Genomic DNA, 27,276 nt, shown 5'->3' with positions numbered 1-27,276 from the left:
TACGAACTCAGACCACTTAGGAAGTAGGACCCAATTGCACACGACCGGGAGACAGAGATAAAGTATTTATGAAGTACTTTTTTTTCAGGTTCTGCAGTGAACAAAATGAAAGCGCTCACGTAGTCGAGGGATCAAAAACTTTTCAAGAGCACAAAAATAACCCGACCTGATCATGGCAAAAGACCCAGGCGAACTGACAAGGAATTGCTTTGGAGACAGGGAATTCAGCACAGGGTAAGTGGCAAGACACAGGTTGGGATTAATCAGGGGCGGGGCTGACACTGATGAGCATAGGAGACAGAATTGTGTGATGACAGGTGAAAACAATCAGGAAGCCTGGAATGAGAAAGCGAACATAAATGACATGAACCTCTCTAGCATATCTGTCGGTTTTGCACAACAGTACCTTACCCCCTCTAGGGCCAAGCTCCCTGATGGCCCCAGGCTGATGTAAAAGTCGGTGGATGGAAGAGTCTTGTCTCTGATAAATGGAAAGCCTATCATCAGCTTCTAGCCTCAGGACCATAACCTTCCAGTCTACAGGAATTGCTTGCCCTCCCCTATTCACGGACACTCCAGTAGCTTCTGGACCTTGTATAGCGTCACCCCTTCAAAGAACTGGGGGCGGTGGAGGGGCAGGGAACAAGTGCTCTCACACACCGGCTTGATTTTACTAGCGTGCCAGCGCTTGGGCGGGTGCCACTCTTCAGGTCCTGGGGGTTGCAAAGCGATGCCCGCGCGAGTTGATGACTCTGGACACTGGAAGCGGACCCACAAATCTGGAGCCAGTTTGCTTTGAAGCGACATGGAGTGAGTAGAGTCCTTGGTAGAGAGCCAAATGCCTTTTGGCCTGGACTATGAGGAAGGGAAGCGACCCTGCGATGAGCGTCTCGCAACAGCCTTCATCGAGCTGAACGGTCGGGAAGGACTTATGGCGAGCACCAGCCCAAACTCTCGACAAGCGTCTGATCATGGCATGTGCCGATGGAACCATCACCTCTTCCTGGTTGTTAGGGAAAAGTGGAGGCTGAAACCATTGACACAATGGAATGGGAGAGAGACCTGTGGCACATGGCGTAGGAAGGGTATTGTGGGCAACCTCGACCCCATGTGAGGTGGTCACTCCAGGTGGTCTGGTTCCGGGAGGCAAGACAACGTAGCGTAGTCTCTAGTTCTTGGTTCAGACGTCCGACTGTCCATTTGACTGAGGTGATATCCTGATGACAGGCTGACGGTGGCACCTATGAGTCGACAAAACTCTTTCCAGAAAGCGGAAATGAATTGTGGACCCCTGTCGGAAACAATGTCATTAGGAATCCATGGATCCTGAATACGTGATTCATCATGACCTCTGCGGTGACTTTGGCAGAGGAAGCTTAGTCAATGGGATGAAGTGAGCCATCTTTGAAAATCGATCAACCACTGTTATAACCGTAGTCTTGCCTCTGGATGAAGGAAATCCTGTCACAAAATCCATGAAATGTGTGACCAAGGAGGGCGGTGTGGGAATCGGCAGCGGCTGGAGCAAGCCCATCTTAACTTGAGATGAGGTCTTATTACACGCACACACCGGACAAGCCGCTACATACTCTGCCACATTTTCTTCATGGATGGCCACCAGAAACGTTGTTGAATCCTGAACATTGTTCTTGCTACTCCCGGATGGCACGAAAGCACAGATGAGTGAGCCCAGTGGATGACCTTGGGTGAAGAGCCTCAGGAACAAACAGCAGATTGTTGGGACACTCGCTAGGTGCTGGATTCATGACATTTGCCTCTTTAACGTCTGACTCCACTTGCCAGGAAAAAGGTGTGTCTCCGATCACACGTTAAGTGGAAGGGATGGTCTTGGGCTCTACCGCAAGTGGTTCGGGATCGTAAAGACGAGACAAAGCATCGGGTTTTGATTCTGAGACCCGGGACGAAAAGAGAGTGTGAAGTTGAATCTACTAAAGAAAAGTGTCCACCTGGCCTGACGGGAGTTGAGACGCTTAGCCTTTTCTTATATATTCTAGATTCTTGTGATCTGTCCAGACTAAAACGGTTGCTCCACCCTCTAGCCAGTGTCTCCATTCCTCGAGGGCAGCTTTACAGCTAACAGTTCCTTGTTTCCCACGTCATAATTCCGCTCTGCCGCTGTCAACTTCCGCGACAGGTAAGCACATGGATGCATTTGTTTGTTCCCTGCAGAACGTTGAGACAGTACTCCTCCAATTCCCTCATTGGAAGCATCCACCTCGACCATAAACTGGTGCTGGGGATCTGGAATGGTGAGTATGGGAGCTGATGTGAATCTATCTCTGAGAAGTTGGAAAGCGAGATCCGCCTGGGGGGTCCACTTGAAGGGAACCTTAGGAGAAGTCAGAACATGCAGAGGGGCAGCAACAGACCTGAAATTCCTAATAAACTTCCTATAGAAGTTAGCAAATCCTAGGAACTGCTGAACCCTTTTCCTGAGGTCTGGGTGTGGGCCACTGGGATACTGCACTGATTTTCAGGATCCATTTGGATATGATTAGGTGAGACTATATCCTAAGAAAGACACCTCTTCTGTGTGGAACTCACACTTCTCTGCCTTGACATATAGCTGATTCTCCAGTAGTTTCTGCAAAACCTGGCGGACATGGTCAACATGAGATTTAGCGTCTGGGGAGAAAATCAGTATGTCATCCAGATACACAAACACTGAAATATTCAAGAATTCCCAAAAACCTCATTCACAAAGCTTGAAAAACAGCGGTGCATTGCACAGTCCAAAAGGCATTACCAAGTACTCATAGTGACCATTCTGAGTGTTGAATCCAGTCTTCCACTCATCCCTTTTCTTATTCTAACCAAGTGATATGCATTTCTTAAATCCAACTTGGTGAATATCTTAACCGTTGAAGCAGTTCAAAAAGCAGATGACATGAGTGGCAGAGGATAGCGGTTCTTCACCGTAATGTCATTTAGTGGACTGTAGTCTATGCAAGGTCTCAGAGACCCGTCTTTCTTTTCCACAAAAGAATCCGGCCCATTTGGAGACGATGAAGGACGGATAATCCCTGATTTGAGTGAAGAGGAGATGTATTCCTCCATTGCTGTTCTCTCAGGTCTCGAAATCGAGTAAAGTCTCCCTTGGGAATGGGGGCTCCCGGTAAGAGATCAATGGGACAGTCAAAATCTCGGTGAGGAGGTAGCGACAAGGCTTTAGACTTGTTAAACGCTTCCTTTAAATCATGGTAACAGGAAGGTACTTTCTGTAGATCAGGATAGTCAGGGTGATCTATAATGATCCTACTAGAGTCTGTTGGTGCATTAACAGGTTGCGAAAGTTTACACCTGCCCTTACAATCCTCTCCCCATTCCTTAACTTTCCTGAGAGGCGGATCTATGTGAGGATTGTGGATCTTCAGCCAAGGAAACCCCAAAATAATCGGGTACTGAGTCGACTCAAAAATATGAAATTGCATGCTCTCGGTATGGTCCTTATTTATAGTCATCCGTATGGGCTCAGTGCAATGGGTAACTGTGAACAACAAGTGGCCGTCTAAGGCACTGGCACTAACAGGATGAGATAGCGGGACAGTTTTTATTTTTAGCTGTTTGACTAGGCCCCAGTCCATAAGGCTTTCGTCAGCCCCTGAGTCTATTAACACACCCTGGTCAATGGTCTGATTGTTAATACAAATGTCTACCTGAGTGACAGGTCGAGGAGGAAAGTCTGCGGGAAACTTGCTCACCAGCGCCCTCCTTTTGACTGGTGAGCACGATCTTTCCGGCATGAAGCGAGTTGATGACCCGGCTGGCCGCAGTAGAAACAGCAACCCTCCGTGACGGCGCTGCCTCTCCTCCAGAGAAAGCCTGGTTCTTCCAAGCTGCATGGGTTCACCGGAGTCATTCGGGTGTAGTCCTCTGATGGTCCGTAACATGAGCTGAAATCCTCAGCTGGCGGCGCAACCCTCCGAGGCGAATTCTGGAAGCTGGGAATAACATCTCGGTTATGCCGACGCTCCTCTCTCTTTCCGAAGACGGTTATCGATCCGGATGGCTACAGCGATGAGGGATTCCAGATCCCGGGTGTCTCCAGTGGAGCCAGCTGGTCCTTTATCGGTTCGAAAGTCCTGTCATGAAGGCGTCACAAGAGCCGGAACATTCCATCCGCTGTCCGCTGCTGCTGTACGAAACTCGATGGCATAATCAACCACCTGACGGTTGAGCTGACGTATTTGAGACAGTCTTCTGCTGGCCTCCGTAGCAGGCGATGAGTGGTCAAAAATGCGGCTCATAGTCTCTATGAAATCGGCCAATGAGTAACATAGTTCGGTGTCTCTAGACCATTCTGCAGTAGCCCAGGCTGCAGCTCTTCCCGTTAAATGAGACACAATAAACGCCACTTTACCATGCTCAGATAAAAAGGCTCCTGGGTGGTGTTGGAAATGCAGATCACACTGTACCAGAAAGGCTCTGCAATTCGAAGAGTCTCCGGAAAATCTCTCCGGAAGAGCCAGCCGTAAAGGGGAAGAAACAGCCTGACCTGGGTAGTCAGCTGGAGTACTGACAGGCAATCTCTCAGCTGTGGATGACGTCACCGGAGGAGCAGTCTGTTGATGAGTGAAAAAATTATTCATTTGGGCAACCAGTTGTTGCATCTGTGTAGATAATTCTTCCTGAACCCCGGCCTGGCGTCCTCTCAGCTCTTGTATTTCCTGGCTGACTTTGTCCAGCTTTTCCTCGTGATGAAAAATCGTCACGCCCTGTACCGACAGAGCGGCGTGAAGCGTTCTTGGGTCGGCTGGGTCCATAATGGTCAGTTCGTTCTGTTACGAACTCAGACACTTAGGAAGTAGGACCCAATTGCACGACCCGGGAGACAGATATAAAGTATTTGTAAGTACTTTATTTTTCAGTTCTGCAGTGAACAAAATGAAAGCGCCACAGTGAGGGATCAAAAACTTTTCAAGAGCACAAAATAACCCGACCTGATCATGGCAAAAGACCAGACGAACTGACAAGGAACACTGGGAGACAGGGGAATTTAAGCACAGGGTAACAAGACACAGGTGGGACCAATCAGGGGCGGGGCTGACACTGATGAGCATAGGAGACAGGTGTGATGACAGGTGAAAACAATCAGGAAGCCTGGAATGAGAGAAAGCGAACATAAATGACATGAACCTCTCTAGCATATCTGTCGGTGCACAACAAATTTACTCCAATTATTCACTGTAAAATACTTTACAGTGGAGTAGAATGTGTTGCGGTGTTCCCTGTCGTTTGGCGTAGGCTACGAATAAACGGTAATAACTATACAACGTCTCGTAGCTTCCTGACCCAGGGTCGCTACAATATGAAGTTATGAATCTTAACCCTCAGTCAAATTGACGTAACGTTATCTTTTAGGAAATAATAAACTCGTTGTGCTCTTTAGATCCTCCAAAACCTAATTATATCTCATGTTTAGCTGCTACGGAGACGTCAGAGCCAGCGGAGCATTTCAAAAAGTCCTGCCGAGATCAGGCTTCTGTCGGCGGCCACACAGCGCGCTGAGCGCCCGGCGCCTGAGCTCAGTGGTCCCGAGCAGGACCTCAAATCTCCGTCGATATCCTTATTAGGCTGAATCTCGATAAATCGATTCACAGATTTGATGCTTAAACTACTAACTTCACGGCTGAAAACATCCTTAAATTACATTCCGTGACTCAACAACAGTAGTATTTAGAATGTACAGACAAGAATGCATAATAAACGCTGTTCGTCTACAGATCCAAGAGCTAGGGATTGCTTCTGTCTTGGTCCCTGACTTGACCAATCCTGTTCAACAATGAGGTTCGGACCCCCCAGCTCATTTGAATATACGGACACATAAATGTCACACATAAATAAATGAAGAAATACGCGTGGACACAGAAATAGATATATAAATAAATGAAGAAATACAGAAATACATTTATTTAATTATGTCCTGTTGAGTTATAACTTATTTATTAATTTCTGTATTTATTTCTGTATTTATACATTTATTCTTGTATTTATACATTTATTTAAGCATTTATTTATACATTTATTTAAGCATTTATTTATTTATTCTTGTTTTTATTCATGCATTTATTTATTTATTTATACTTAAGTCATTTTGAGTCCTCCATACCGCGGAGCATGTCGGGGCGAAATTCTCACAAGAACTCAAATAAATGCCCCGCCAGATAATAAAACACATTTGGGGGGACTTGATGACAGAAAGAGTAACTTTAATTCTTAAATACGGATGAATAAAAAATGTTTCCAGTAAAAAGGCACTTTACTCATCCAGGGCAAAGGGCTGGTGCTTGAGCACACTAGGGCTCTATTGTGCACGTGCCTGCCTGACGCACGCCACATGACCAGATCACGTGACCACTGTGTCGCCCTTGTTCATGTTTTGGTTGTTCAAAGTTGGATTCATGTTTCTTTCGGCTCCCCGTTGCGTTCACTCACTGGAAGCTGGGAAGATGCGCTCAGGGTCAACAGCCGCCGCCTCCTCACACACACACACACACACACACACACACACACACACACACACACACACACACACACACATACACACACACACCACACACACACACACACACACACACACACACACACACACACACACACACACACACACACACACACACACACACACACACACACACACACACACACACACACACACACACACACACACACACACACACACACACACACACTTTCGCTATACAGGCCCGGCTATGGTTTAGATGGACTACCCTTTCCTGAGGTCCCACAGCTTTGGCAGTTAGGTTCAAACACTTTTAAAAATCTGAAAAAAATTCTGCTCACTTTAGATTTTAGATACACAGTACACAACTTCATACAGAGCCATCTACTTATATGGTGGTATAGGCAGACATTTCTTTTTTGACAAGTGTGGTTTATAAGGACTAAAAAAACACTTGAGTATTTAAAGGGACAATAACCCCTCCTCCTCATTAACATAATACACACTAACCTGACAAGACACAGTATTACTGGAACAGTCAATTTGATATCAAAATAAATCTTATTAGATGACCACGTTGCCCCCCTCCAGAGTGAGCCAGTACGTGGATAAATAGATGGATACATCTCTCCATCTACGCAGAGAGAACCAGCCAGTGACTGAACACCCTGGCTTCAATCTCTGGCTTTCATTAAACATGAAAAACACAACAAAGAGCTGGGGCGCTTTATCATTTAGTTTATTGATGTATCCAGACTTTAGTGGTTAGTAAACAATACTTTTTTAAGATACAAACAATCGAGGAACAAGCCTATAGTGGGATGTAAACAATACTTTTTAAAGCTAGAAACAACCGAAGAGAATGACAGAGCGAGAAAGAGTGAGACACAAAGACAGTGATAGAGACACACATAGACACAAAGAAAGAGAGACAGACACAGAGACACACATAAAGATAGAGAGACATAGACAGTGAGGAGACAGAGAGAGATACATAAAGATAGAGAGACAGAGAGGAGACAGAGAGAGACATAAATAAAGACAGAGACAGTGAGGAGACAGAGAGAGAGAGACATAAAGATAGAGAGACAGAGAGGAGACATACATAAAGACAGAGAGACAGAGACAGTGAGGAGACAGAGAGAGAGAGACATAAAGATAGAGAGACAGATACAGTGAGGAGACAGAGAGAGAGAGACATAAAGATAGAGAGACAGAGAGGAGACAGAGAGAGAGACATAAAGATAGAGAGACAGTGAGGAGACAGAGAGAGACATACATAAAGACAGAGAGACAGAGACAGTGAGGAGACAGAGAGAGAGACATAAAGATAGAGAGACAGTGAGGAGACAGAGAGAGACATACATACAGAAAGAGACAGTGAGGAGACAGAGAGATATACATAAAGATAGAGAGACATAGACAGTGAGGAGACAGAGAGAGAGATACATAAAGATAGAGAGACATAGACAGTGAGGAGACAGAGAGAGAGATACATAAAGATAGAGAGACAGAGACAGTGAGGAGACAGAGAGAGATACATAAAGATAGAGAGACAGAGAGGAGACAGAGAGAGAGACATACATAAAGACAGAGAGACAGAGACAGTGAGGAGACAGAGAGAGAGAGACATAAAGATAGAGAGACAGTGAGGAGACAGAGAGAGACATACATACAGAAAGAGACAGTGAGGAGACAGAGAGAGATATACATAAAGATAGAGAGACATAGACAGTGAGGAGAGAGAGAGACATAAAGATAGAGAGACATAGACAGTGAGGAGACAGAGAGACATACATAAAGATAGAGACATAGACAGTGAGGAGACAGAGAGAGAGATACATAAAGATAGAGAGACATAGACAGTGAGGAGACAGAGAGAGAGACATACATAAAGATAGAGAGACATAGACAGTGAGGAGACAGAGAGAGATACATAAAGATAGAGAGACAGAGACAGTGAGGAGACAGAGAGAGACATACATAGATAGAGACATAGACAGTGAGGAGACAGAGAGAGATACATAAAGATAGAGACAGAGACAGTGAGGAGACAGAGAGAGACATACATAAAGATAGAGACAGTGAGGAGACAGAGATATACATAAAGATAGAGACATAGACAGTGAGGAGACAGAGAGATACATAAAGATAGAGAGACATAGACAGTGAGGAGACAGAGAGACATACATAAAGATAGAGAGACATAGACAGTGAGGAGACAGAGAGAGATACATAAAGATAGAGAGACATAGACAGTGAGGAGACAGAGAGAGAGACATACATAAAGATAGAGAGACATAGACAGTGAGGAGACAGAGAGAGACATACATAAAGACAGAGAGACAGAGACAGTGAGGAGACAGAGAGAGACATAAAGATAGAGACAGAGAGAGGAGACAGAGAGAGACATACATAAAGACAGAGACAGAGACAGTGAGGAGACAGAGAGAGAGAGACATAAAGATAGAGAGACAGTGAGGAGACAGAGAGAGACATACATACAGAAAGAGACAGTGAGGAGACAGAGAGAGATATACATAAAGATAGAGAGACATAGACAGTGAGGAGAGAGAGAGACATAAAGATAGAGAGACATAGACAGTGAGGAGACAGAGAGACATACATAAAGATAGAGACATAGACAGTGAGGAGACAGAGAGAGATACATAAAGATAGAGACATAGACAGTGAGGAGACAGAGAGAGAGATACATAAAGATAGAGACATAGACAGTGAGGAGACAGAGAGAGATACATAAAGATAGAGACAGAGACAGTGAGGAGACAGAGAGAGACATACATAAAGATAGAGAGACATAGACAGTGAGGAGAGAGAGACATACATAAAGATAGAGAGACAGTGAGGAGACAGAGAGATATACATAAAGATAGAGAGACATAGACAGTGAGGAGACAGAGATACATAAAGATAGAGAGACATAGACAGTGAGGAGACAGAGAGAGACATACATAAAGATAGAGAGACATAGACAGTGAGGAGACAGAGAGAGATACATAAAGATAGAGAGACAGAGACAGTGAGGAGACAGAGAGAGAGACATACATAAAGATAGAGAGACATAGACAGTGAGGAGAGAGAGACATACATAAAGACAGAGAGACAGAGACAGTGAGGAGACAGAGAGAGAGAGACATACATAAAGATAGAGAGACAGAGACAGTGAGGAGACAGAGAGAGACATACATAAAGACAGAGAGACAGTGAGGAGACAGAGAGAGACATACATAAAGATAGAGAGACAGAGACAGAGAGACATACATAAAGACAGAGAGACAGAGACAGTGAGGAGACAGAGAGAGAGACATACATAAAGATAGAGAGACAGAGACAGAGAGACATACATAAAGATAGAGAGACAGAGACAGAGAGACATACATAAAGATAGAGAGACAGTGAGGAGACAGAGAGAGACATACATAAAGATAGAGAGACATAGACAGTGAGGAGAGAGAGAGAGACATACATAAAGATAGAGAGACATAGACAGTGAGGAGACAGAGAGAGAGAGACATAAAGACAGACACAGAGGGACATAAACAATTTGGAGACAGAGATAGACATAAAGATACAGACAGACACGCATAGAAAGTAAGGATACAGAGAGAGACATCAGACAGACACAGAGAGATACATAGAGACAGACATAGACAATGAGGAGACAGAGGGAGACATAAAGACAGACACAGAGGGACGTAGACAATAAAGAGACAGATATAAAGACAAGAGACAGACACATCGAGACGTAGACAGTCAGGAGAGAAAGACACAGAAAGACATAGATAATGAGGAGAGAGAGGGACATAGAGACAGACACAGAGGGACATAGACAATAAGGAGACAGAGATATAAAGACAGACACAGAGACATAAACAGTGAGGAGAGAGACACAAAGAGAGACAGAGAGAGACATAAACAGTGAAGGGACAAAGAGAGAGACATGGAGAGACATAGACAGTGAGGAGAGAGACAGAGAGAGATCGATAGAGACATAAAGACAGTGAGAGACAGATAGTGTTGCTTTGTGGTTTACCATAAACATAACAGTAATCGTTTGTGGTTACTTGTTGTCTGTTAAGTTCAACTTCACACTTTTCCTGTGTTGAGTCGTTGGTAACTCGAGGTTTCAGCAGCATTGGAAGTGATTTGAAGAGTTGGGCGATCTTTTGGCGACTGGGATGCTTGTGTCTGACCCATGAGATGCTCCAGCGTCAGGTAGTACTGGTTTCACTTGAATCCGTCCTGGTTTCAACTGATGAGGCGTAATGGGGATGCTTGCATCGAATCATCATCATCATAATCATCATCGTCGTCATCTTGTGTTTCCGAGTCGGTGTGCATTCCTCATCGGACATGCACTCAGAAACTGGTAAGAAAACAAAGTTTAAAATGATAGACAGCTAAAGACCAACAACAAACCACATGTGCTCTGTTCTGTGTTCCACTCACCTGTGATGGGTGTTGGTTATCATTTGTAACTCTTCTGAGGATTGATGCCAGAACAAACTGGAAGACATTTTGAATATATAGTACAAGTTTAAATACCACAGTTGTTCCTGTCAGAGCAATACAGAGATCTGGAATACATGAACATGCAAAAATGTCCCCTTTTATAGAGATAATTGTTGCCCATGTTTACACTTTTAAGTGTAACAGCTGGTGTATTGGAAAAGAACCTCTAGCATTAAACCATAAGAGATCTTGTCAGTACCAATAAGGCAAAAATAAAACACTTTAAAGTAATTTCAATGATATACTTAAACTTCACAATTTTGGAAATAGTTGATATAGCATCCTATGCTGTGAATTAAGGATTATTTGTCATAAGTGTTTCATTATAGAATGGTTTGTACATTTGAACACAGCAAATATACCGACCTAATACCCCAAGACGCACTTTGTACCAATCCACGAAATATCTTATCTCTGCATTCATAGCCACGCCACTTGAAGGAGGTCCCAAACATTGAACATACTTGTCCAAGGAGGATATTGTTGTGCACACCAGGTGATGCTTGACACTGGTCCAAAAAAAGATTTTATGACATTTGATTAAAAAAAGACCAAAAGAGACTGGGTGGACCGTTATAATTACAGATGTAAAAGGGTTTTAAAAAGATCCCGAGGTAAAGATATTTATCAAACTTCATGGAGGTTTAAGATATTCCATAGAGTTTGTTCAATGTCATCTGACTCCAGAGATGAATGAAAGAAAGGCAGAATAGTGTTTAGAGTAGTTCACAGTTATAGAATGTCAATTCTGACTGTCTAGTGTCCTCATATATCAGTCCCTATATACCATATGAGGTGGTTACACACACACCCACAGTAGTTATAGAAGGTTGATTCTGAATGTCTAGTGTCCTCATATATCATTGTCCCTATATACCATATGAGGTGGTCACACACACACACACACAATAGTTATAGAAGGTTGATTCTGAATGTCTAGTGTCCTCATATAACCCTGTCCATCCAAACCATATGATGAGACTACACACACATACACACACAGACGCACACATGAAGAGGATTTAATGTTTTGTTCACACATAATGTAATGAAACTTAAGTTTAGACTTGCTTACCTCTTCAACCCAGTTGAAGAGACCAAGTTGTGTGAATGTTGGATTCAGGCCATCCACAGAGGTCTCAAGCTGGTCAGTTTCGTCCCTCTGAGCAGACTCAATCAGCTCACTGTTATCATCTGGAGCAGAAAAGGGGTAGAAAGAGACAGTAAATAGGATGTGGAACTGTACCATCAAGTGTTGTAATAGATGATCATCTCAGGGAATCATGAACGTGAGAGGTCCTCCGCTCCGACTAAGTCAGTGCTCGGCCCTAATAATAATAAAAAATATACATTTTCAAAATGTACAATCTGGTTAAAGTCATTTATGAACCAACATCCTTTTTTTGTCCTGAGCAAGTCCTTAAAGGACTCATTTGCTCTGCTTTGCCATGAGCCTTTTCCCGACAGTCTTTTCTGCCTCTTGCTAGGGTTGTCACAATACCAACATTATAACTACGATACCTGCCATAAATATCATGATAACCGATACCACAATACCAGAATTTTATACAATACCACACATTTTGATACTGGTAAATTGATCTATAATAGTAATCAAAAAAAGTGGGCTTTCCTTCACTGTCTGCAATTTAGACATAGTACTTCCAAAAAGCCACGGACTGACCAGCAAAAGCGCCTCTGCACTTGATGCCATGTCTCCCATCACTCGCTGTGAGTGATCGCTGCCTTGTGTGTGTGTGTGTGGGCACTGGGCAGTCCACCCCCTTGCAGTCAATGCGTGCTGGCAGTGTCACAGGTAGCGGAGCAGTGAATGCGCTCTGATCTACACGATTCACGTTGATGACATATTTTGATTTAAAACGGCAAATTTTGAATGAGAACCATCCTACTGTTGACAAAAAGAATCAGGAACAGGCCCGATTCTACTGTTGGTTCTCTTTGCAAAGCTTGGAAATGTACATCTGACACATCTCTATTTGTTACTAATATTGAATTTAAAAAAAAGATACAACTAAATTAATCTTATGACACATTTGATTAAAAAAAGAACAAAATAGACTGGGTGGACCGTCATAATTACAGATGTAAAAGGGTTTTAAAAAGATCCCGAGGTAAAGATATTTATCAAACTTCATGGAGGTTTAAGATATTCCATAGAGTTTGTTCAATGTCATCTGACTCCAGAGATAAATGAAAGGCAGAATAGTGTTTAGAGTAGTTCACATAGTTATAGAAGGTCAATTCTGACTGTCTCGTGTCCTCATATATCATTGTCCCTATATACCATATGAGGTGGTCACACACACACACACACACACACACATAATAGTTATAGAAGGTTGATTCTGAATGTCTAGTGTCCTCATATATCATTGTCCCTATATACCATATGAGGTGGTCACACACACACAATAGTTATAGAAGGTTGATTCTGAATGTCTCGTGTCCTCATATATCATTGTCCCTATATACCATATGAGGTGGTCACATACACACACACAATAGTTATAGAAGGTTGATTCTGAATGTCTAGTGTCCTCATATATCATTGTCCCTATATACCATATGAGGTGGTCACACACACACACAATAGTTATAGAAGGTTGATTCTGAATGTCTAGTGTCCTCATATATCATTGTCCCTATATACCATATGAGGTGGTCACATACACACACACAATAGTTATAGAAGGTTGATTCTGACTGTCTCGTGTCCTCATATATCATTGTCCCTATATACCATATGAGGTGGTCACACACACACAATAGTTATAGAAGGTTGATTCTGAATGTCTAGTGTCCTCATATAACCCTGTCCATCCAAACCATATGATGAGACTACACACACATACACACACAGACGCACACATGAAGAGGATTTAATGTTTTGTTCACACATAATGTAATGAAACTTAAGTTTAGACTTGCTTACCTCTTCAACCCAGTTGAGGAGACCAAGTTGTGTGAATGTTGGATTCAGGCCATCCACAGAGGTCTCAAGCTGGTCAGTTTCGTCCCTCTGAGCAGACTCAATCAGCTCACTGTTATCATCTGGAGCAGAAAAGGGGTAGAAAGAGACAGTAAATAGGATGTGGAACTGTACCATCAAGTGTTGTAATAGATGATCATCTCAGGGAATCATTAGCGTGAGAGGTCCTCCGCTCCGACTAAGTCAGTGCTCGGACCCTTATCAAGAGGCTCTGGAATCCTTCTTTGAAAAGGCCCGAAAAATCCACTGCAGTGACAAAATGTGCACCCTTTGTTGTGGTCATGAAAATAAATGAACACCAAAATGTTTCAAGTGTTTGTGTCGGTCGGTCTGGTCCCCCCCCCCTGAAGCTGTAAACCTAGGGGAAACACTGACACCCATTAGTAGTAAGTGAGGTAAAGAAAAATGTATTCTGAGATAAATCGTGATTCTCTTTTGAAAGAATGACAACACGCAGAAACTAAATTGTCAACGTTATGATCTCCTGTAATAAACCTGTGACCCGGGATGTCCGTTCTCACCGCTGCCCCTGAACGCAACAGGCGTAATACATTTGCATTCCTTGATTACACTCTAAACGAGGCTAAATACTAGCAGCGTTTTGTGAGGGCTGCTGAGGTTGAGCAGTCGAATATGGATACAATCTTACACCGTGTTTCTGACCCCTAGGCTTACAACTTCAGGGGGGAGGGACCGACAAACACAAACCAGTGTTTCCCATACCATTATAACAGGGTGGCCCCCCTGAAATTGTATCTATAGTGCCAGATTACAACAAGAGTAATTTAAGGGTCTACACCAGGACAGGGCAATTATTTTTCCCAGAGGGCCACATGAGGAACAGAAAATATTGTGGAGGTCCAGGCCAATCGCCTAATAGGGCGGTGCAGTCACATGGGTCCGATGTTCCTTATGCCGAGGAGCAATACTCTGGATGCAGCTGTCAGTTAATCTTACAACTCTAAAACTCTTGCAGTACAAACCATATCTCCGGCGACAGAAAGTGACATGCCAAATTCAAATTAAAGTTAACACTTTCCGACGTAATTCCAGAGGATTCGGAATGCTAAGAAGCGGAGCGTTTCAGTGGTATGCGGTACATTACGGTAATCGTAAGACATTTGGCGAGCTTGCCTGTGAGGGGAGGGGTGGAAGTGAGCAGAGAGCAAGCTGGAATCGCAGCCTGATACGTCGGCAGAAAGCATGGCACGTTCGAAGCACAATGACGGCAACAGAGCAGCATCTATGTTTCTTAATGCTTATTTATTGCTCAGCGCTCCTTTAAGCTTTGTGTGTGCGCTCTTCTGCAGCAGAAGGCGTTACAGCGGTCGTTACGTAAAGTCGGAGGATACCGTGTGTATCTGCCGTGTTCTGCTCAGGAGAGTGACACACAGCCTCAAAGAGCGCTGAGCAATAAATAAGCATTGAGAAACATAAATGCTGGTCTGATGCCATCATCTTGCTTGAAACTCAAGTCGGGAATGGAGAAGCGTTACAGCGGTCTTTACCATAACTTATAATAAATATAATAATTATAATACTCAAGGGTGATTAAAAGCCCAACGGGCCTTATATGCAAAGTTTGGAAATGTAACCCTCCATTTGATATATCTCTGCAATTTATTAACAATATTGAATACAAAAAAAGATAAATTAACTAAATTAATCTGTTTTTTAATTATGAAGAATCAGATAGCCACAGTGAGAAAAAAATAAATCATGTGTAGAAAGATGTTGACGCATAAAGAGGAATTTACACCCGTAATATGTAGCTTAAAACATAAAACTACTAATATGACTTACCTTTTCATATCTTTTGAGCAGACTAGTTGATGCACCTGGAGATCTCTTTTCTTGCCTCTTACTTGTTGACACCTTTTGAGTACTCTGAGAAGGCTCGGATGTAGATGGACCCTCACCGTGCTCCCCGTCCGAAGACTTTCCTTCAGATTTCTGAAGATATTAACAATAAACATCAATCCAACGGGATCAGGTCAAAACTGAATAATCAATACAGCAGAAACTTTGATATTTGTAGGTAGCAACATTTCTTTTTTCACCTCATCAACCAACAATGTCAATAACCGTTTTAATACTGTCAAAGATAATTGTAAATTAATGTAAAATCAAAGCTACTTGGACATCATTAAGCATTATTCATGGATGTGACATATCATATGGTATAAGCATTTCCTTTAGAAAGAACTTTAAAAGTAACATTTTGACTACCTTGCATCTCCACGGCCAATCCGAGTCACCATAATTATAGGTGACCTCCTCTCCTTGACTGATGTCTCGTGTTGCAAACAAACACAGATGGGGCTTCCTTGTATGTTTAGGTACTTCATCTTGGCATTGGGGTTGACATTATTATCGTTCACAAGTCTTCCAAGTGACCCATCCTCTTTGCTGCATCAAAACTACAAAAACAAAAGTATATCAGTTTCATAACAGTAAATATATAAAATAAAGGCAAAGTGTCATTGAATTTGGATTAGACGAAGCATTGACACAATGCACCACCATAGTTTTCCATTAAAATGGAACTCGAACATGAACACCTTCAGGCAGTCGTGATGAAGTCTCTGTCTCCGTTCACATTCTTGCTGGCTTATTAATTCACCTCTATATTCCAACAGAAATTCTCCCTTTTCAAATAGAGCAGAGGTGAAGATGCCATGACCTATTCCACACACAGAGAAAAAACGTTTGTTAAGTTTATTCCTACTTTAATCATGGTTACAAAATTAGATCATTCAACTTACCTTTGAAGGCATTGATGTATTTGATGTCAAGTCCCACTTTGTCCCCTCCAGTATCAATGTAAAAGTTGGCATCAGCCTTTGGATTTAGGCGTCTTCGTCGGTGCATATTCTCTTGCTGAAATGACCAAAGAAGATGGTTGTCAGGATTATTATCTTCAATTATAGTACATGCATATCTTCATTTATAGAACATGCATGATCAGAACATATTCTATAGCCATTTAAACCAGTAATAAACTTGGATAAAATAAGAAAATGAATAACTGCTCTATTCACATTTTTATTTGACACTGCTTCACAGATTTACATATTAAGAATATCTTTAGACTATCTAAGATTAACTGTAGAAGTAAGGTAAGCCCCTTGCTTTGTTTGTTTCTTCCAAACCTGTCTACATGGACTGCTAATCATCCTCTCTGAAGGCCCAGAGTAAACATACCATCAACATTAGCTTAGTGCTAGCAGCTCAGGGAGCAAGCTGCAGGTGATTCAGTCAAGACTGGTGAGGAGATGTGTGATGTAAGCTACAATGGCATGCTAACGTCAACCTTTTACCTTGTATCAAGCCACATAGTATGTTCACTAGCAAGCTAACGTTAGCAAACGAGCGCTAGCTAGCGTTAGCACGCGAGCTAGCGGTTAGCACGGTCGCTAACGGCAGCAAGCTAACACGCCATGTGGCTCGACACAGGCCGTGACAATGATAAAGCACGAGATAACACGAGCTAAACCACCACGTGAATCGACTGTCCTTAACCAGAGGGCCTGCTAGCATAGCTCACCTCACACTGATCTCCTTCAGTCTTCACCACCTGGAGCTAGCTCCGTTTTATATTTACACATATAAATGACACGTTCTCATCTACTGCAGTCTTAACCGAATCACCTGTAGCTAGCTCCGTTTTATACTTACACATATAAATGACACGTTCTCATCTACTGCAGTCTTAACCGAATCACCTGTAGCTAGCTCCGTTTTATACTTACACATATAAATGACACGTTCTCATTACTCAGTTTTAACCGAATCACCTGGAGCTATTCTGAGCTTTGACATAAATGATACACGCTCATCTACTGCAGTCTTAACGAATCACCTGGAGCTAGCTCCGTTTATACTTACACATATAAATGACACGTTCTCATCTACTGCAGTCTTAACCGAATCACCTGGAGCTAGCTCCGTTTTATAATTACACATATAAATGACACGTTCTCATCTACTGCAGTCTTAACCGAATCACCTGGAGCTAGCTCCGTTTTATATTTACACATATAAAAGCTTACCTGGTGGTGTTTAATCCTTAATCCTTCATCGGTGCATGCTCTCTGCCTGTCTGTTTAAAGGTCCACGCACCTGGTCCTTGACGTTGGTACGCCCCCCCGACGTCACTCCCACGCGGGAAAAAACAGCCAATCACAAGAAAGGGCGTGAAATTGTCACGTGTGTATCGAAATGTGTATCAAACTGCACCAGCATCCTCACGCCGATAGATGTCGCTGTTCTATACACTGGGATACACAAAAACTAGGTCAGGTGGTAAAAATGGACTTTGCACGAAAAAGAGAGGGTTATGTTAGTTAGACAGTTTTAAGACGTTTAAGCTCTTTGTTTTAGCCGGACCTCGGCATGGTCCGGCTAATCCCAAAAGTCCGGCTATTGCTGGTGTGTATTCAGGTGTAAAGTCCGGACATACCATATCCACCTACACACACACACACACACACACACACACACACACACACACACACACACACACACACACACACACACACACACACACACACACACACACACACCGGGCCGACGATTCGAGGCTGAACTCCTTTCTGCTCCTTTTCACCTCTCAGGAGCAACGACTGTCTGAGTTTCACTTCCTCAGAAGCGACTCTGCTTTGACTTCTGATGTGAACAACATGTGACGGTTCAGTGAACGGGGCGTGTCAGCTCTAGTGGGAGGGAACCAGGAAGTGTGTGGACAGAGTGCAGCCGCCTGTGTTTGAGAGCAGGAGGAAGAGGGAGGGGCTTATCAAGCTGTACGTCATTCCTGGAGGAGGAGCGGCGCTGTGAATGTGAACTTTGTTCCTCATTTACAGACAAAGACTCTGTTACAACCTGCTCCATGTTTTACATCACCTCACTTTCTTCATTTTAACATATTCATGTGCTGCTCAGATGTTGATGATTGCTCCATATTTCTCTACAACTCTTCCTCAAATCCAGTTTGCCTGCTGAGGTTTGTCCCAGTGATTTGTTTGTCCTCCTGAACCAGTTTGCTGCCTGTCATTAAAGCAGCCGAGCAGGTAGAAGCAGTCAGTCAGGAGCCTCTCCCTCACAGAGTCTAACGTTCCCCCGGCTCGCCCTCTGCATGCCTTCATGTTGTTATAAATCTCTCTGCTGCAGACGCCATCTCTACATGTAACTCTCTGGGTCGAAGTCGACGCTCTGATGCAAAGCAGCTGTCTCAAGTGGAACACGACAACAGGATCTGACATGAGATGCCGAGGCAGCGAGCAACAAGTCGTGATGATGAATACCGTCTCCTGTTATTCTCCACGAGCACGAGGGCTCAGAGGTGTAAGCTTGTGACTCCTCTTCACGTCGACATGCAACATGTGTTTTAAAGCTAGACTACAAGTATAATTCATATGTGGAGGTCAGAAGTTGTTCAATTACTCCATGAATAATTCCATGATCTCACACCTTAATATTGTTGCCACCGACCAAGAAACCAGTTTGTAGAACAGGAAGTTGGCAACCAGCCAGACTCAGTTGGTAAGTGTGGGCGTGTCCACGTTGGTTGTTGCTCGTTCACAACGCCTCGGCGATGACGTCATCACTCGTGTCCTCCGGGTGGTTTCACAGCGTCTCCACTCAATGACTGCGGCTCTTTGCGGCTCACTCCTTTGTTTGTCTCAGCAGATGTTTTGATGTAAATATTACAGATGTTTGGTCACACGGTAGAAGTCATCACGTTATTCTATAAGTTCACTAAAGTTATTCAACAGATGATTGTGAAGGAATAGGTTTGTGAGATCTGTGTGAATATCAATCTGAGACCGGCCCACCGTGAGGCTACACTGCCCTCTAGCGGCCATCGGTGGTAAGACCCAGAGTTTAAATCCCTAAGGCAGCGGTCTCCAAACTCAAGAATGCCCCGGCCGAAATTGAAATCAGAAAATCTTCTGCGGCCCACCCACACCTGTGTGCGCGGATGTGTCGGCGCGCATCACGGCAGAGTGATGCGACCCGAGAAGTGTTAACGGGGGGTGCTGAGCAATTCAATATATCTCTTGTTCTGCCTGTTTTGTGATATACATGCCTAAAAGGCGCCTTATATTTCTAGACTGAAATAATATCGGCATTATAATTATTATAACTATGAGGATTTTTTGTGTGCCTATTTTGTGGTGCCCCCTCAGCATGGACGGATTAAGAAACCACGGGCCCCTGGGCCTGGACGTGTCAAGGCCCCCCCCCCCCGTAAAAAAAATATAAAAAAATAAAAAAAATAAAATACAATACAAATAAATGTATTTTTTTTTTTTTTTTTTAAACAGTCCGTATGGAACAACGATACCGGAGCTGAGCAGACAACATTATGCGAATTATATGATAGCAGGGACTTCGGTTATATGAATTAAACGAATAAACTTTCATGAAGAACAACTTTACAGAAATACATAAACAGCGCATTTGTGTGTGTGGGGTGGGGTGCTAGAAAGAGCTCTAATGCTATTGTTTTGCACTTGCTTTTGGATTTCTCCTACAGAGTTGAAGGGCCCATATATTGCATGGAGTACTCAGCCCTCTAAAGTCCTATAGATAAACTGAGGATAAACACTCACTTGAAAGGTATCATGATGGTTTCTTTCTTGTGACATCTTCAAAGTGAATGTTTAGGCTATTCTTTAGTTTCTCAATCGGACTATTGGGGCCCTGTTACTGACATGAATGACTTAAGCCTAGCATATACCGGCATACGGCGCATCATGTCATATCAATACAAAGTTAATAACAGAGACTTCACGCAAAGGCTCTGGGTTAGGGGCCCCCTGAGCTCAGGGGCCCCTGGTGCCGGTAGGCTCGTTCGGTAATCCATCCCTGAGTAGGACTATTGGGGCCCTGTTACTGACATGAATGACTTAAGCCTAGCATATACCAGCTACGGCGCATCGTGTCATATCATCATATTCATATCAATACGTTGTTAATAACAGCGACGTCACGCGTGGAGGCTCAGGCCCAGGGGCCCCCTGAGCTCACGGGCCCCCTGAGCTCAGGGGCCCCTGGTGCCGGTAGGCTCGTTCGGTAATCCATCCCTCAGTAGGACTATTGGGGCCCTGTTACTGACATGAATGACTTAAGCCTAGCATATACCGGCTACGGCGCATCGTATCATATCATCATATTCATATCAATACAATGTTAATCACAGCGACGTCACGCGGAGGTTCAGGCCCAGGGCCCCTGAGCTCATGGGCCCTGGGCCTGGGCCCGGTAGGCGCGTTGGTTAATCCATCCCTGCCCTCAGGACTTGGTGCCCGCAGCATGGCCATAGTGCGCTATGGGGCGGCGCTGATCACAACTCTGATCAAAACATAAACTAGGGATGATTAAATGACCTTCAGAATTTAACCGATAAAAATGTATTAACCGACAATGTATGTTTTGTATACCATTTTCTCCGAGCTCATATATATTTACTTTAAAACTACAAGAGGGCGCCCCATTTGACATTGTCTTGTTTGGCGGTCAGAAAAACAGGTCAGATAAAAGAATAACACGTAATTTAAATCATAAATATTTTTCTATTAATTTCAAACTTTTCAAAATTGAAAATTAAAAACATTTTATTTATTTATTGTAAATGACCTCTGCGACCCACACAGTAAAATTGGCTGAGTAACTTTTACTCAAATTGAATAAAATGTTACTCTAAAAAAGACCACATTTGGTCCCAGTCCAAATAGAGTAAAGTTACTCTTATGACAGAGTTAAACTTTCAGAGTTAAATTTACTCTATTTAGTGCAAGAATTTTACTCTACCTGATGATAATTCACTCCATTTAGCATAAAATAGAAACAACTCTACCCTAGTTTTACTGTGTATAGAACTGAATTTTACTCTACCTGATGATAATTCACTCCATTTAGCATAAAATAGAAACAACTCTACCCTAGTTTTACTCTGTATAGAACTGAATTTTACTCTACCTGATGATAATTCACTCCATTTAGCATAAAATAGAAACAACTCTACCCTAGTTTTACTCTGTATAGAACTGAATTTTACTCTACCTGATGATAATTCACCCCATTTAGCATTAAATAGAAACAACTCTACCCTAGTTTTACTCTGTATAGAACTGAATTTTACTCAATACAGAAATCAAAATTATATATGGTACATAATTTTACTCCATATAGAATTTATTATGAAGTGAATGTTACTCTAAAGAGTTTAACTTTATTATGAATAGAACAGAATCTTACTCGCTATATAACTTTTACACTCAGTCATTATACACTGCAAAAATGTTAAAAAGGTGAAATAAATAGATCAGAACCCAATACCTTAATTGACACCTTTACTTTATTAACCACTTAAGCCCCATTGCCCCACCTGTGGGGCAGATTTGATGTTTTGTTCTAAACTGTCTATAATATTATAATAAACATGAGCAAATATATTGATGTTGTACATCAAATTAAAGAAGACAACTGGGGCTACAAGTATCAGTGAGCCATTTAAACACAACTCAAACACCAACTGAAATAAAAATACAAATATCATAATCATAATTTTGTCAGGTGTCGGCCCACTCAGAACGTTTCCGTAGCTAGCGACATGTAGCTTTGTGCAATCATAAAGAAGAGATGTTCGAAAGCAAGAGGACTTCACACAGATTCTAAATATCTTTACAGAATCCTTCTGCACCAAAGTATCACGGAGATATAAGCCAAAGAACACAGAAATATTAATCGCTTCATAGCTTTACATTCAGCAAATTCAACATACTTTTGTTCTTGAGAAGAAGAAAAACCGTTTCTCTCCCCTGCATTCCAGCTGGCATGGCTTTAGTGTGAGTGTATGTCCTTTAAAACCAGGCGGACTTTTGGGGAAGCGTCATAATCAGCTGTCAGGAAGTTCAATTTCAGCGAATCGGATTTCACATTTCAAATATGGCGACGCCTTTCTGTCTCCTATTGGCTCACAGTGCTGTCAATCTTGTCTTTCTTGGTACCAATCGATTCTATTGGCTCTAAGTGTTCCAATGACGTGTCGTTCTTTAAAATCCGCCCTTCCCCGGCGGAGATATCTGCGTGCGCAACAGCTGCGCTGTGACAGAGCCAAAAACCGGCTTTATGCACAGCACGCACGCGCACAGCACCACTTTGTTTGATCGTTTTTTTATCTTTCATTTCCTGTTTTAAAGCCACATAATGATGTATTTGCATGTATTGATCACCACAAGTAAAAGTGAAAGTGAAATAAATGGTTTGGTACATGAGAAAAGTCAAATGGCACAGATGGTGCTTCAATGTGCCCAAATGCAAATTTTAGAGACCTCGCCTAAATTCACTTTTCTAAAAAGTCTCCAACTATTGTTCTGCGTTATTTTTTCTGAGTCAAACTTTGCAGAGAGTCTGTTCACAAGTTGTATTATTATCTGGGAGATTTTAGGCCTTTGCTGTGCATCCATCCAGGATATATTCATCCTGAAAGTGCTTTTTTTTCTAATCGAACCTGAAACTTCTATGAAAATAGAAGATTCATCTTTATTTACTCTTTACCAGTAACATATATGCCAATATTTACACATCTGAACAAAAGCTCATTGTGTTCCCTTTATTATAACACCAACATTATTCAAATAGCTGGTGTGGTTGCAGAGCTACACCCTTTTTAGTTTGGGTATGTCATTTCGAGCAGAAACCTAAAAAAACGGGTGGGGCTTAACAGGCTAAGTGTTCACAGGAAACAGTATGGCACAATATAAAAACTGGAGTCATGATGACTGCAAGACACCTGTAAATCGAATGCTTTGTGACAGAAAAGATCGTTGACAAACACAATATGAGGTCCGTCTGTTGTGTACAAAACTTGAAATGTATTAAAATGCTCGTTGAGACACACCGTTTGAAGTGCAAAAGTTAAAAAAAACAATGTCTCATCCTTCACAACAACATGGTGGATCTTATGAAAAACTGGCATGTCACAATGAATTTTAACGCATACAACTAAATTAGCATTTGTCTGGGAGTTCTTACAAATGAAACACAACATTTCAGAATACCTCAGAAAAAGAAAAAAATCTACTCGACGCAGCATCCGAGCCCTCAACTCTGCAACTCTAGGACTCACCTTGGTTGTATCAATATCGATTTCATAAATGGTTGTCTGAAGGAAGTTGTACACATTGACGAGATCGTGGTTGTACGAAGTGCCAAAGACAAAGTGAGCTTTGAAAAGCTCATCAAAACAAGCAGGAGAGCCAGATGACTTACAAGATATTGCATGTTTGTCAATGACAATGAAGTACTTGTGAATCACATTCCTCTGAGTTCCCACTGCAAGCAGGTATGGTTGAAGGCTGTCTGCGATTCCATCGAGATGCCCCTGGATGCTGGTCCCTGTCTGTGACAGAAGAAAAACTTTGAGAAAACATCTCTTTTTTTTTTTAAACAACAAAAGAATGTGGTGTGATATAGCTAGTGATGTTTCCTGTATGGCAGCCTTACCTTGATGAACTTCACAAGATTCTCACTGGCTTGTCTGGCGGAGAGCTTTCCTGGTCTCTTGCGGCCAAGAGGTGACGGCGGCAGCAGGTGCACAAGGATCAAAATGGACGACATGTCACTGTCCCATCCTACAAGACTTCTATGTAGAGCTGCAACAATTAATCAAACAAAAATTAATCAACTATTTTGATAATCGAATAATCGGTTTGAGTAGGGTTTTTTGAAAGAAAAAAAAAGCTTTTAAGATTTCAGCTTCTTAAATGTTAATATTTCTGGTTTCTTTGTTCCTTTATGACAATGGACTCAATATCCCTTTGGTTTGTGGACAAAACCAGACATTTGAGGACGTCATCTTGCGGTTTGGGAAACTGACATTTTATTGACCAAACAACAAATCGATTAATTGTTTAAAATGTAAACTTTCTGAAAGCGTGTAGTGCAATCGGCATTGCTTACTTTGGCAAGAAAGGTGTTTTCAGCTCTCTGTCTTGTGGCAGGACTGCACTGCAATATTACGGTGTCATCAGAGTCCCCTTCAATATCCCCACTGGAGCTGGTAAAGGAGCTGCTTGCAGAGGAACTCAGGCAATCTGTCAAACCATGTAAACATTCAGCTGGTGTGATTAACACTAACACCATACAATTGCCAAAAGTATTACAGTAACTACCAAAAAAATATCACACAAACAAAGATTATTGGAACTATAATGAACTAACAATTCAGCAGATTTATCTGCTTGTCTTAAATAGAACATGTTAGGCTCGCCAAGACTCAAAGAATGAATGACACTGGTGTGCTCAGTGGCTACGTGGTTAAGCACATGGTCCATGTTGGCAATGCCCAATGCAGTGATCATGATCAATTCCTGACTGTACTGATCATCATTCCCCCAATCTCTCTCCCTTTCACTATCCACTCTACACTACCCTGCTCATTAAAAAAGAAAAAATGAATGACACTAAGAAACTTACCATCTAGATTTGGACCTTGTGCGGCACACCAGGTTTTGTTTTTTCATAAGGAAATCAAAGACCTCTTCATCAACCTCAGTCTTTGTGTCATCAACGACTCTTTGTCCAAGGTTGGGATGCTGAACTTCTTGGAAGCTGTGAACATGAAAAATAAATAAAGGCACTTCAAATTTAATATAAACTCCAGAACAAGAGACATTTAATAAATTAAGCAATATAAACCTCAACAGTTAAGGTATATATTCTCCTGAGTAATAGTTCATTAATATTTGCACCATGCCCCCAAACTGACAGCTTCAGTATGTTTACTGTGTTAGACTGAAATTCATTAGGTTTTCCACTCACCACTTTCCAAAAACAATGTGTAGGTAACTTGGCCCTCAAAACAGGTATTTTTGTTGATCTCTTTTTTTTTATTTTTTTATAATGGTTTATTTAATAAGGGACAGTGCACATTAATAAAAACTTTGCAGTAAATGTGCCAGAGTTAGCCAAGAGGCTATTTTTCATCTGTAGTCCCAGTCTCTGTATTTCACTCGAACAGCCTGCATCCTACATGACATGAAAAGGTTATATTTATCAGCTTTTGCACATCTATTTACAAAGAGAGATGGCGCCGTACGTGATGGCTGCTGTGTTGCGAGCTCCCGGATTGAAAGACAATAACCACCCCGGCCACAAGCTGTTCACCCTTCTACCGTCAGGCAGGCGATACCGCAGTATCAAGTGCCGCACAAACAGACTGAGGGACAGCTTCTTCAGTCAGGCCATCAGGCTGCTGAACAAGGACTGAGACCCTCACACTATACACCAGAACATATTCTGTGAAGATCTATGGCCATGGTGTATATTTTATTACATTGTTTTATATATAGATATATTGTATATATATATTGTATATATATACATATATATATATATATATTGTCTCAAAAAAGTGTATATTTTATTACATTGTTTTATATATATATATTGTCATGATGTATATTCTATTACATTGTTTTATATATATATATTGTTAATACTTTCTTCTTTTTTGTGTGGATATTGTATAGTTTATTCTCATTCTTATTCTTTTTTTAGTCTGCTACTGCTGTCGGGTGTTTTGCACATAAGAATTTCACAAACCGATTATACTTGTATAAAAGGGGATGTGACAATAAAAAACTTGAAACTTGAAAAGTCATTCGTTAACATTCATAATCCATTGTCCACCTTGACTTATTCCATTTGTATTGTACACATGTTGTCTATGCTGCTCTGATTAAGTAAATCGGGTGAACAAAATAATGGCCAACTCTATAGCAGCAACAAGTTACGTAAATGACATGTATATAAGGTTTGTATGATGCTACTCCAACACACTGGCCATGAGGGAATGTCAGTAGAAGTATATACCTGCTAACCAAACTGCAGATAAAAATAGAAGTAAAACACACAAGCTTGCTAATCGAACAGCAGAGCGAAAACGGTCAATGTACAGGACTCAATTCAGAGTAAAACACATGTGTTTGTTAACCAAATAGCAGGTGTAACAAAACAGACATAATTACTAACTGGGAAGCAGGTGAATTAAAATACCACATGCTTACTAACCGGACAGCAAGTTAAATAAAACGCCACTCGCCGTGAGCGCTGCGCGTGCAGACATCATTTAACGGAGCGGAGCAGCGCGTGCGCACTGATCGTGTGCTCTTTTAATGAAGTATCGATACTAAAAATATGCTAAATCACATTGTTTTTAACGTACGGGTACTCTGTTAGC

General features: G+C 42.1%; 3 long non-coding RNA genes across 3 annotated transcripts; all 3 read right to left on the bottom strand.

Annotated features, from left to right (window-relative positions):
* Positions 1-10,919: 10,919 nt before the first annotated feature.
* Positions 10,920-16,348, bottom strand: LOC130198270 (uncharacterized). The gene is made up of 5 exons (XR_008832602.1): positions 16,257-16,348; positions 15,831-15,980; positions 13,971-14,089; positions 12,093-12,211; positions 10,920-11,526 (listed from the first exon to the last, which is right to left on the bottom strand). It is a non-coding gene; the product is annotated as an uncharacterized LOC130198270 (long non-coding RNA).
* Positions 16,349-16,433: 85 nt separating this feature from the next.
* LOC130198281 (uncharacterized) lies at positions 16,434-16,904 on the bottom strand. Its single transcript, XR_008832616.1, has 3 exons — positions 16,793-16,904; positions 16,548-16,710; positions 16,434-16,447 (listed from the first exon to the last, which is right to left on the bottom strand). It is a non-coding gene; the product is annotated as an uncharacterized LOC130198281 (long non-coding RNA).
* An 8,096-nt stretch (positions 16,905-25,000) lies between these two features.
* Positions 25,001-25,916, bottom strand: LOC130198276 (uncharacterized). Its single transcript, XR_008832612.1, has 3 exons — positions 25,857-25,916; positions 25,512-25,646; positions 25,001-25,129 (listed from the first exon to the last, which is right to left on the bottom strand). It is a non-coding gene; the product is annotated as an uncharacterized LOC130198276 (long non-coding RNA).
* Positions 25,917-27,276: the final 1,360 nt, after the last annotated feature.

Source organism: Pseudoliparis swirei, chromosome 8, assembly GCF_029220125.1.
Source record: "Pseudoliparis swirei isolate HS2019 ecotype Mariana Trench chromosome 8, NWPU_hadal_v1, whole genome shotgun sequence".
Classification (NCBI taxonomy): Eukaryota; Metazoa; Chordata; class Actinopteri; order Perciformes; family Liparidae; genus Pseudoliparis; species Pseudoliparis swirei.
The sequence above is the reverse complement of the archived record's forward strand: the minus strand, read 5'-3'. Positions and strand labels throughout refer to the sequence as shown.